Source organism: Macaca nemestrina, chromosome 5 (genome assembly GCF_043159975.1).
Source record: "Macaca nemestrina isolate mMacNem1 chromosome 5, mMacNem.hap1, whole genome shotgun sequence".
NCBI classification, from domain to species: Eukaryota; Metazoa; Chordata; class Mammalia; order Primates; family Cercopithecidae; genus Macaca; species Macaca nemestrina.
Genome location: NC_092129.1, coordinates 164742494 through 164754046, shown reverse-complemented (window position 1 = coordinate 164754046; position 11553 = coordinate 164742494). Strand labels below are relative to the sequence as shown.

The 11553-nt window shown below is 39.6% G+C and overlaps 1 long non-coding RNA gene across 1 annotated transcript; it reads right to left on the bottom strand.

The window, feature by feature from the left end:
- Nucleotides 1-3347: 3347 nt before the first annotated feature.
- On the bottom strand, nucleotides 3348-9090 carry LOC105482508 (uncharacterized). The gene is made up of 3 exons (XR_987676.2): nucleotides 8995-9090; nucleotides 7732-7834; nucleotides 3348-4064 (listed from the first exon to the last, which is right to left on the bottom strand). It is a non-coding gene; the product is annotated as an uncharacterized lncRNA (long non-coding RNA).
- Between the last annotated feature and the right edge of the window lie 2463 nt (nucleotides 9091-11553).

Here is an 11553-nt window from a genome sequence, read left to right as displayed (position 1 = left end):
AAATTGAAAAGGGAAAAAAAAGGATTTCTCTCCTCTTTCCCAAAACAATTCTGTCCCACACAGTAAATGTTTAAGTGCCAACAGAGCAAAGAATGAGGCAAGGGTACCACAGAATTGTCATTTAAGGGAATTGTGGCTGATTGTCTCCTGTCATTGTGTTGCAAGAGGCAGCGCGTGTGTGTGTGTGTGTGTGTGTGTGTGTGTGTGCGCGCGCGCACATGTATGCACATGTGGGCACTTGTGTATACACATTATAGCAGAAAGGCTCATTATTGGGAAGAAATGTATTCACAACTATTCCATAGTTTGACTATTAGGAATTGGGGTAAATAAATTCTCTTTAGATGACAGCCCACACTTTTTCTAAGAAGGCAATGCTCACCATTGTTACCATTTAGGCCATAATACTTTAGAGCTCTGAGTGCTGCAAAACAGCCAGTAGATTTCAATGAAAGGGCAAGTATGAGAGAAATCACAACAATGCAGGTGAATGAATGACTCAATCAATAAACACTTGTTGGGCATCAGGGCCAGACATTGCACTAGGTCCCTCAAGGGATACTAATTTGAAGGCGTAGTCCCCACAAAAGGTTTCCAGCCTAGTAAGGAAACAGGAGTGAGACTGGACCTCGTTCTTAAAGTAGAACCTACATAAGTGAAAAGGTGAGAGGAGGCCCTCCCAGAAAGAAACAAAAACCTGGAGAAGAAAGAGAACTAAGTGTTGAGGGGTTTCATGGGAATGGGAAGTACTTTTATGAATGGGGTTGAATTGTTGAGGGGTTGGATTTTCTGGATGAGGAATTTGCACTTCCTTCTTATATTAGTCTGCCCTGACTACCATAGCAAAAGACCACAGCTGGTGGTAGAAGCAATAGAAATTTATGTCTCTCAGCTCTGGAGGCTGTAAATCCAAGGTCAAGGTGTCAGCAGGTTTGGTTTCTCCTGTGGCCTCTCTTCTGGGCTTGCATATGGCCACTTTCTGCATCCTCACTGTACGTCCCTATGCATGCATATTCCTAATCTTTCTCTTTCTCCTTATAGGGACACCAGTCATATTAAATTAGGGCCTCATCCTAATGACATCATTTAGTGTTAATTACCTTATTAAAGGCCATACCTCCAGATATAGTCACATTGGGGATTAAAGCTACAACAGAGGAATATGGGTTAGGACACAAGTCAGTCTTTAATACTTCATTAGGCAACAGGAATGCAGGGACTGATGGGAGAGGGGTCCCTCAGGATGAGAAGTTATTTTAGAAGCCTAAGTGAATTAGTGAAGAGAGGGGCAAACTAAGAGACAAATTAGAAGGGTATTAAAATAGGCAACAGGTGAAACAGAAAGGACCTGAACTTGATGTTGGCAGTAAATGGATCAGGATGCAAAATAAAAGTGTTGAGAGAAAATCAATAGGACTTGATGACTGATCAGATATGGCAAGCGAGAGAGAAGAAAGATGACTTCAGGTTATTAATTCTGAGAGCCTCGGGAAGTGGTTGAAAGACAAAATGGTGCAGAGGACATAATGATATCGAAAGATGGCATGGAAAGGTTATGATGTCTGCAACTTAAGCTCAGACACACTATGTTAGAAATCCAAGGTTTGTCATCTTCTATGTGTGAGACCTTAACAATTTACTTAACCTCCCTACTTCTCAATGTACATTTGTGTTGAGTTGGGGTGATAGCAGGAACCTCACTGAGTGGTTTGTGTTTTATGGATAAAAGGATATCTCCTAATTCCACTGAGATAAAATTCAAAATTACCATGACAGATTGCAGAAGAAGCTTAAGAACAACATATCATTCAAACTGTGGTGAGGTCCTTTAAGGCAGAAGAGTTCAAAATAAATAAGACAAAGAACAACGGTATAGACATAAGAGTCACACTGAACCATGAGATGAACATGGAGGCTGTAACGTAGCTTAGAAACAAGTCTGATCTTGTGCACATGCAACAGAAATGCAACACTTGAGAATCATAAAATAATTATTTGCACTAGAAGGTAAGACACATGTTTTTAAAAAATGGCAAAAGGAAGTTAGATGTGGTGGCTCACACCTGTAATCCCAGCAATTTGGGAGTCCAAGGCGGGCGAATCACCTGAGGTTAGGAGTTGAGAACTAGCCTGGCCAACATGGTGAAACCCTGTCTCTACTAAAAAATGCAAAAATTAGCCAGGCATGGTGGCGGGCGCCCATAATCCCAGCCTCTTGGGAGGCTGAGGCAAGAGAATCGCTTGAACCTGGGAGGTGGAGGTGATCTAAGTAAGTTGAGATGGTGCCACTCCACTCCAGCCTGGGCAACAAGAGCAAAACTCCATCTCAAAAAACAAACAAACAAAAACAAAAAACAAAAAAAAAAAAAGGCAAAAGGAATAAAAAGAATAGAAGAGTTTGCTAAGGAAAGGAATCATCACCTACAAACTGCTGAAAGGTTATTGTTGTTATATAGTAATCAATTCTCCATCTCTACTGAAGGTGGGAGAAGAAACAAAATGGACTCAAAGCAAAGTAGAAGAAATAGAAATGATTTCTGAGGAAGAAATTCTGACAAAGGGGTGAGCATATCCTCTGGGCTGAATTATGTCCCCCCAGTGCTGACATGTTGAAGTCCTAACCCCCAGTGCCTCAGAATGTGACTGTATTTGGAGATTGGGTCTTTAATTGGGTGATTATGTTAAAATGAGGTCTTGAGGGTGCACCCTAATTTAATCTGACTGGTGTCCCTTTAAGAAGAGGAGATGAGGCCGGGCACAGTGACTCATGCCTGTAATCCCAGCACTTTGGAAGGCTGAGGTGGGTGGATCACATGAGATTGGGAGTTCGAGACCACCCTGACCAACATGGAGAAACTCCGTCTCTACTAAAAATACAAAATTAGCCGGGTGTGGTGGCTCATGCCTGTAATCCCAGCTACTTGGGGGGCTGAGACAGGAGAATCACTTGAACCTGGGAGGCGGAGGTTGCAGTGAGCTGAGATTATGCCATTGCACTCCAGCCTGGGCAATGAGAGTGAAACTCCATCTCAAAAAAGAAAAAAAAAAGAGGAGGACAAAAACAAGCACAGAGAGAAGACCATGTGAGGATACAGAGAGAAGACGGCCATCTACATGACAAAGGGAGAGGCCTCAGAAGAAACCAGCCTGACTGACACTTTGAGCTAAGATTTTCAGCCTCTGGAACTGTGAGGAAATCAATTACTGATGTTTAAGCTACACAGCCTGTGGTATTTTTTTTAGGATAGCCTTAGAGCCCACAATACTGAAGATTCTTTTAGCATCTCCCTGCTTTGCAATTTTTGAGAACAGACTAATCAAATTATGAGGGGAGATCTCATCAGATCTTCAATTAACATTTTTATTCCTTGATGACAGCTCCCACCATTGTTGGTCTCTTGTTCAGAGACTCAGTGTGATTTTCAAATAGTTCGAGTTTTGCTCAGCACCACAGAAGCAAATGCCCCCACCTTTGCCATGATTGGTTTTCTGGAATCACAGAAAAACAGAACACAAAGTGGCCTTCGAGAGCACTGTCTAAATTCATTATGTAGCTTAATTGGGCCAATTTGAATACTTTCGTAGCAATCCTTAGGTCCCTTGGGATGCAGCACAGTTCTTAAAGTGGTGATTATTTCATTTTTTTACACTTGCAACTCCAATTCTTTGTAATTAATTATGCAAAAAAATAAGAGACGTTTGTGGAAGTAAACATCTTGGTATTGCCTAAAAATTAAAAAACTTCCAATTCAAAACATGAATCCTTCTATACATGTCACCCAGTGGCTAATTAAATGCCTTTAATTGTCCAAAACTCCTCTTCATAGAGCTGCCCCTCTGGGCTGCGTGAGGGTGGAACTCTGTATTTCTGTGCCTTTCCTTGGCTGATAGCAGCTTGTAGTAGTTGTTCTTTTAGTCCACCTGGCATGCGTCCCCATCCTACTCTTCACCTTGTCCGTGACCCAAGCCCAGGGAAGCAAAGTCCTTTCCAAGTATTTTTCAGGCTTAGCTGACGGTAAAGAGCCTTCTTTTCTCTCTGGTTGCTAAGCTTGATGAATGACAGTCTAGGGAAACAGAGCAGTAAGAGAATATCAAGTTTGTTACAAAAGTAAGCAGGAGAGAGAGAGAGAGAGAGAGAGAGAGAGAGAGAGAGAGAGAGAAAGACAGAGACAGAGACAGAGACAGAGAAACACCCTGGTCTTAGTTTTCACTATAGCTAGCCCTTTTTCTGACTTTTCTACCATTTGGTTATGTGAGCCAATAAGCCCCTCTTGTTTGCTTATGATACTTCCAGTTACATTGTCATCACATGCGAATATGAAACTTGGCTGAGGAATAAGTGTAATACATCCTCTCCAAATGTTTGGAAGCCATCATTAGAGAGATCATATTTTTATTGTCAAACTAGGGCACTTTTGAGAGTGAAATACAATGCAAATTGCAATTATGCTGGGACAATAGCCATACACTTAGACCAGTCCTGTAAACTTATTGTTAGTCTTCTTACCCTTACTCTTTCCAGTTCACACATCCCTGATTTTTTCTTACAAGTCATGGTTAGGAATCCCTCACCACGCTGATTGATATCCCAGTGTCTCTCTTACAATGTGGTAGCTAGAATTGAATCCAGTGCTTAAGATGTAGATGACCAGGGCAGCAGATTACTTGGTTTGGAGCATATATTCCCATGAATCCCACTGATGCAGCCTCAAACTGAATCTCCCTCTTGCTGTCACTCTTCTCTTTAACAGCACTTTACACTGTGGCTAGTACCTGGTTGGTGTTTAAAGACCAATGAATAAATGGCTCATTTTGAGATGGAAGTCAACTATAATCCAGTTAACTTTTGGGGATGGAACTTCACATCTCTCTGTCTTAAATATCATCTTGTTAGTGTGAGTTTATATCTCACAATGTCATTGTTTCTCCCAACCTCTGCTCTTTGTTAAATTTAATAAGCATATCATCTCTGTATTATTATTATTGATGTTGATATTAGCTAACCCTTAGTGCTTCTTATATGCCAGTCCTTATTCTAAGCATTTTAAACTCAATATTCAGAATAAAATTATGAGATAAATATTATGACTATTCTCATTTTGAGGATGAAGAAACTGAGATACAACAAGGTTAAGTAGATTGCCTAAGGTCACAGAGATAATAAGTAGCAGAGTCAGGTTTCAGTACAGACACTCTTGCTCCACAATTCATCTTCTTAATGACCTTGCTATTCCTATTCAATTAATTGATTATTGTTACTATTATTATTATTGAGATGGAGTCTTGTTCTTTCACCTAGGCTGGAGTGCAGCGGCGTGACCTCGGCTCACTGCAACCTCTGCCTCCTGGGTTCAAGTGATTCTCCTGCCTCAGCATCCTGAGGAGTTGAGATTACAGGCACCCATCAGCACACCTGGCAAATTTTTATATTTCTAGTAGAGATGGGGTTTCACCATCTTGGCCAGGCTGGTCTTAAACTCCTGACCTGATGACCCATCCGCCTCGGCCTCCCAAAGTGCTGGGATTACAAGCATGAGCCACCGCACCCAGCTCAATTAATTGATCATTAAGATGTGGAACAGGACAAAGTCAAGGAGAGAGACTGTGGCATCCTACCATGAATACACACCACTCAATGAGTTTGTTTTGTTTCATTATCTACTACTGTACATAACTGTATGATAATAAGCATAAATATAAGGCAATGTCATATGTCTTGCTAAAGTCAAGATACACACTCTTCCCATCTAAATGTTTTAAATGCTTACAAAACATCATTTTATTAATCCAATCTAGAATTTTCTCTTGAGCTAATGTCATATTAATAGTTTTTGTTCTTTGTATTATTTTCTTCCTTCTTTCCTTCCTTCTTCCTTCTCCTTCCCTTTCCTTCTTTCTCTTCCCTCCTCCTCTCCTTTTCTCTCTCTTTTTCTTCCTTCCTTCCCTCCCCTTCTTCTCTTCCTTCCTTCTTTCCTTCCTTCCTTCCTCTCTCTTTCCTTCCCTCCCTCCCTCTCTTCTTTCCTTCCTTCCTTCCTCTTTTCTTCTTTCTCTTCCCTCTTTCTCTCTCTTTCTTCCTTTCTCTATCTTTCCTTCCTTCCTTCCTTCTTTCTTTCCCTCCCCCTCCTTCCTTTCTTCCTTCTTTCCTTCCATCCTTCCATCCTCCCCACTCCCCTCCTTTTCGTTCTTTCTTTTCCATCTCTCAAAAGAGTTACATTTGCCTGACTTCCTAATTCTAGTCTATTCTCCCATGCTCCATGATTTCGTAAAGATCATAGCACTTGCCCTGGAAGTCCTCTCTTAACCCAAGCCTCTGATTTCTCTGGGTAAAAATTTGAATTTACTTAGGGATGTTAGCCAGCTTGTGGCTTTTTCACCTAAGAAATTATAGCTATTAGCAGAATCTGCAAATTTGCACAACTGGTTCAACATAGGCTTGCCAGATCAACCAATGACTTGAACTAACTTTGAAAATCTTTCCTTCTTTTGTGAACATAATTTCACTTTGAGGTATTTTAATCTCAACCTAGCCATTGTAAGAACAAATCAAAACACAAGACAATGATGGCCACCACCATCACTGGCACATAATATACTTCCCAACCTACCCCAGACCCCAAGCGATTACTAGGCCAAAGGTTTCAAAAGTAGCAAGACAATTATTTGAATAATTCCAAATGCAGAAAGTGAAAAAACGAAGTGTACGAAAATTGAAGAAATACCTGATGCTGTGGTCATCCTAGATACAAGTTCTTTTGGAGACGGAGAAATAAAAGGTTATAAATGGAATCACAGCTGTGGAAATTAGTCTGAATACACAAACACAGGGCCTAAAATTAATTTAGAAAATCTTGATGGAATTAAATAACGTCCAGATATAAATAAATATAAAAAACAGTACTCTTGACCGATCTGGCTATGGGATGCCCAACTGCCTGCCACTGGAAAGGGCAGAGCCAACAACAAATACTGCCAGCCAGGAGATGAGTTTTTTCACCTCTCTGCAAGGCTGAATAGAAGGAATTTAATTTGCCTGCTTGGCTCTTATGCAATGCCAGGTAACCTTAGAATAAAGAGGGCTTTGAGGGAGAAAGCCAGATGTCCCCAACATGTTGCTGCAATCATATTCTCCTCTTGTCAGATGCCTGCAGACACAGCGACTGACTTGTCCCAGACTGCTCATTGCTATCACTCAGATCCATGAGGCTGTGTCTCCCACAGAGAAGGATGGGAGATACAAAGGCTCCAACTGCTCTCACTGTGAAAACTCCACAGTGAAATTCCATCAGACAGAAGCCAGCTCTCTGCTGAGTGAATTGGGCCTTTTATCAGTCAGATTTGTATACATTATAGAAAGAGCCAAAGAAGGGAGTTACTGTACACTTCGTATATTTTTAGTTCCCTAGGATTAGTTGCCATTGGACCGAACGTTTGGGGAAGAGAAGTAAAAATGCAACTTCAGTCCTCTGTGTATGTTGGTGGCTTCCTGAGGTCTCCAAGTTTTTCTGGACTTGCCTGTTTGCTTTTCTGATATACCACAGTACGTTCTGTAGCTCAGAGGGCATATTATCTATTTCATGTTCCAAATTTTACCTCTGTTTCATTTGTTTTTCAAATGATTTACTAATGAGGGCCACTGTGTGTATGTGTATGTGCATGTGTGTGAATACACACTCATGCACACAAATTTTCATTCATCTGATTTTAGATTTGAGCCTAACTCATCCTACTCACCCAAAGCAGCACAATAAAAACATTTCTGTTGGCAGAATCAGCAGGGAAACCTTTGCAGTCCTCTTGCTTTCTTCATTGACTTTACTTATTGCAGAAGCAGTTCCTTGTGGTAAAATAAAAACAAAAACGAGCAAATAAGTAGGCTATGTGGGTGTAGAGATAACATTGCTGTCATTAGATTTACAATAAAAAAACCCGATATTGTTGACTTGGTCTTTTACAGAGTTTTGTAAATAGAAACAATTTTTCTACCATTTTATTCACTGGCATAATTTGTCGGTCATTCTTACTTCTCTTCAACTTTCTTTCAATTATCTAAGGTTTCAGTTATTCAACAAATATTCATTGAGCACCTATTACATGGTAGGCATTTACTTGGTACTGAGGATGGGATGGGACAATGAATAAGACAAGCATGGCGCTTGCCCTCCTAGACCTACAGGATATTCCATTAAAAATATGACACAAGGATTATTCCCATAAAATCCCTCAAATTACATTGTAGACACTATTATTAGGGATCAATGCAGGGATGATGCCACATCTCTAGGGACAGAAGAAGAGGTAAGGGGATGAAAATTAACCAAAGAAAATAATCTGTTTAGCAAGGTTTGTAGACATACTACTGTATGGCTCTCGAAGGCTGTATACAGAAGACGGAGTCCTTGCTTTCTTCTTCCATCCCGAAGAGATAAATCTGATTTCCAAACTCCAGGCTAGTTTCTATTTCCTCCTAAGCTACTGTGTACACTCCCTTCTAGTTTTTACACTGATGCTGCTGAACCAATATATTTCATCAGGCTCTACTTCTTTGGGGTGCAGTTTGAGTGTACTAAGGTAAAACACCTATCTCTTTACATGGAAGTGGCTTCTGGTCCTGGCTCAGAAAGACCCCCAGGCTTGGTTTAAGGCTCTGCTGTTGCTGTCTTAAAGTTCTTGATACTTTCAAACAAGGGGTTCCACATTGTATTCACAAAGCCTTAAAAATTATGTAACCAGTCCTGTCCTTATAATTAATGGGCAACCGGTAGAAAATTTTGGACCTTGTGGATGGTGAGACTCTGCTTGGATGCTAATTTTAAGCTCTTATCCTCCACCTAGGTTTAATAGATAACCAGGTTTTGGAGATTATGGCACTGGACAATTACTCATAAATGCTCAATAAATAATTCAAGTGATTACTGCCCTAATATGTATTTGACAAAAATTTACTGAACAAAGTTCTTACAGAGGGACCAAATGAAGCTTAAGAGTTGCACTGACCAGTGGCTTATGAGCTCTTTGACAGCCATTGTGTTGTTAAAGGAGAAATGAAAAAAAGCCTGTACATGATTGTTAAATCATACCTAACAATTCTTACGTAGAATATGGAACTTGGAATCAAGAGACCTGGGTTCAAATGCAGATTTTCTGTTTTACCTCTTACATGACCTTGTTTGAGCTACTTATGCATTTGGGGGCTTTTACATTTTTTTCTATCTAGAAAACAGGGAGAATAATACTATGTTCTGGGTCGTTGTGAGGATTAAATTAAACAGCGTAGGTTAAAGTGCCTATCAGAGTCTGTGCCGCATAGTAAACACTCAATAAACCATTGTGCTGGTTTGATATAATTATAACTCTTTACTTAGAATTCCTCTGCATGCATTCATTAAGAAAAAATAATGAGTTATTATTATTAGAATTTAATAGATTATAATTTCTCAAAAAAAGATGATCATTATATTTGTTTTTACCTCTCTTCTTTTTATCTTCTCAACGCTAGCCAACATTACTACCAGTGGCACAAGGATTCTTTTCATTAAATAGGATTTATTTACCGGGACACTTACAGGGACATGAATCTTTAATAAGGTTCAGTCAGATTCCAGGAATTTTGTTTATGTGGTGTGTGTATGTGCACAGCTATGCACAATTAATCAGAGTTTTCAAAGTAAAATCAAGTTAACTTACCACCAAGAGTCCCCCGCCCCCTACCGCTTCACCAAATTACTACTGTCACTCTTTCTAGAATCCAACCAGTAAAGAATTTGGGGTTTCGTCTAGAGATGTGTCTGCGGGGATCATTTCTACATCAGAAACAAATAACCATTGTTTTCTTTAACCAGTGCCTTTTTAGCCAACCCACAAAATAGACTTTGTCCATTTTTTAATTTAACAAGCAAAACTCACATCAACTGAGTTGGATTTGGCATAATTTTAAGAAGAAACATTATCATCACATTCAATTCTCTAGTTATTCTTGGCTTTGAAAGGTGAACATGAGGTTATCATCCAGGTTCATGGAAAGCACTAACGATGGTCTCGGGGGAAAGGGCAGTTTAGACAACTCCAAGGTAATGGGCGTGGATGTGGTTCAAGAGCTTCTCCATCCAGGGCTGCCAAGAGCACATTTCATTATAACCACAGACCATGGCAACTCTTCAAGAAGTAAATTCCATGAGTTGTGAAAATTCTTTATATATTTATTATAAAATATTCGGAATTGTTTCTTGACACACTTGAGTGTTAACTATTTGGCTGTATATTTTACATATGTAAACCAAAATAACTCAATGAAATAGCTTCGTTTTACAGAAGGTGAAACTGAGGTTTAGGGAATTTGAGAAGTGCTCCAGATTATACTTGGACCTGGAAAAATCAGGACTAAAACCAAGCCTGTCAAACACCAAAGGTGGTGCTCTTACCCAGAATGACACTCTGTCTTCTATTCTGCCATTTACCCTCCAGCTCTATACCTCCTCCTACTTTCCTCATTTACAACTGAGAACATAGAGAAGTGAGCTCGCCTGCAGGGCTTACCAGGGAAGAGAAAAGAGTACGTAGAGAGAAACCAATTACTTAAATATTAGATCCACAAGCTCGATGTTCAGATCAGAGGTTTCCTAAACATCCTGACCTTACAGCTATCCTCATGCAATAGTGTATCACCAAAAAAATACATTAATATACATGCATATGAATGAAAATGATACCTCCCACAAATTATCTTTTTAGAAATAAAACTGGGTTTTAGCTTAGACAATAAGTACTTTCAGGATACAGATGTCTTTTAAACATGTAGCATAATTTTGGTATTTAATAATCTGGAGGGAAAAAATCAATAATCATCATGGTACTAGCTATTAAAAATCTGTATTTTTCACATTCTACTATTTTAAATAAACCATTTGTAGTAGGGTTGGCAAACATGCTCATACTCAATTTCATTCTATGCAAGCATTGCACACATGAGGGACTCTTCGTTTGTTTGTTGATTTTGGCCGAGTTAAAACCTCCATTGCTATCTGAACATGTGAAAGTTTTCAAACCTGCTAACGTGGAGTTTGCACCTGACAGAAGGGAAAAACATTTTAACAAGCTTTATTGCATCTGTTGAGAGAAAATGAAATGAAGTTTGCAGTGATATTTGCTTTTTAACAGAGCCAGTGAAAAAGCTGTGGAAAGATAAACATAGAAAAAAAAAAAAAAAAAAGAGAGAACTTGCTCAGATTATACTTTTCTTTCTCATTTTGTGTTTTTCTGACTCCCACCTACTTTTCTCTCTAATTTTCTGCCCCGGCTGAAAAGGATAAAATCCTTTTACATCTCTACATGCCAATTTCCACAGCTTCTGCTCCTTGCTAGCAAGTAAAACGTGGTCCAGCCAGAAGACTGCATGCTGGTTGTTATGCCATGAACACCAGAAAATTCCAAGGAAGCGTGCAGAGCTCTATTCAAATGGCCTCTAAAAGCCCTATACTGGGAGAAAGAGAGTGACTGTCTCTTACAGTTTTTTAAACCGGGCATCCTTGATGCAAAATAATTTCCCAACCCTTTTAC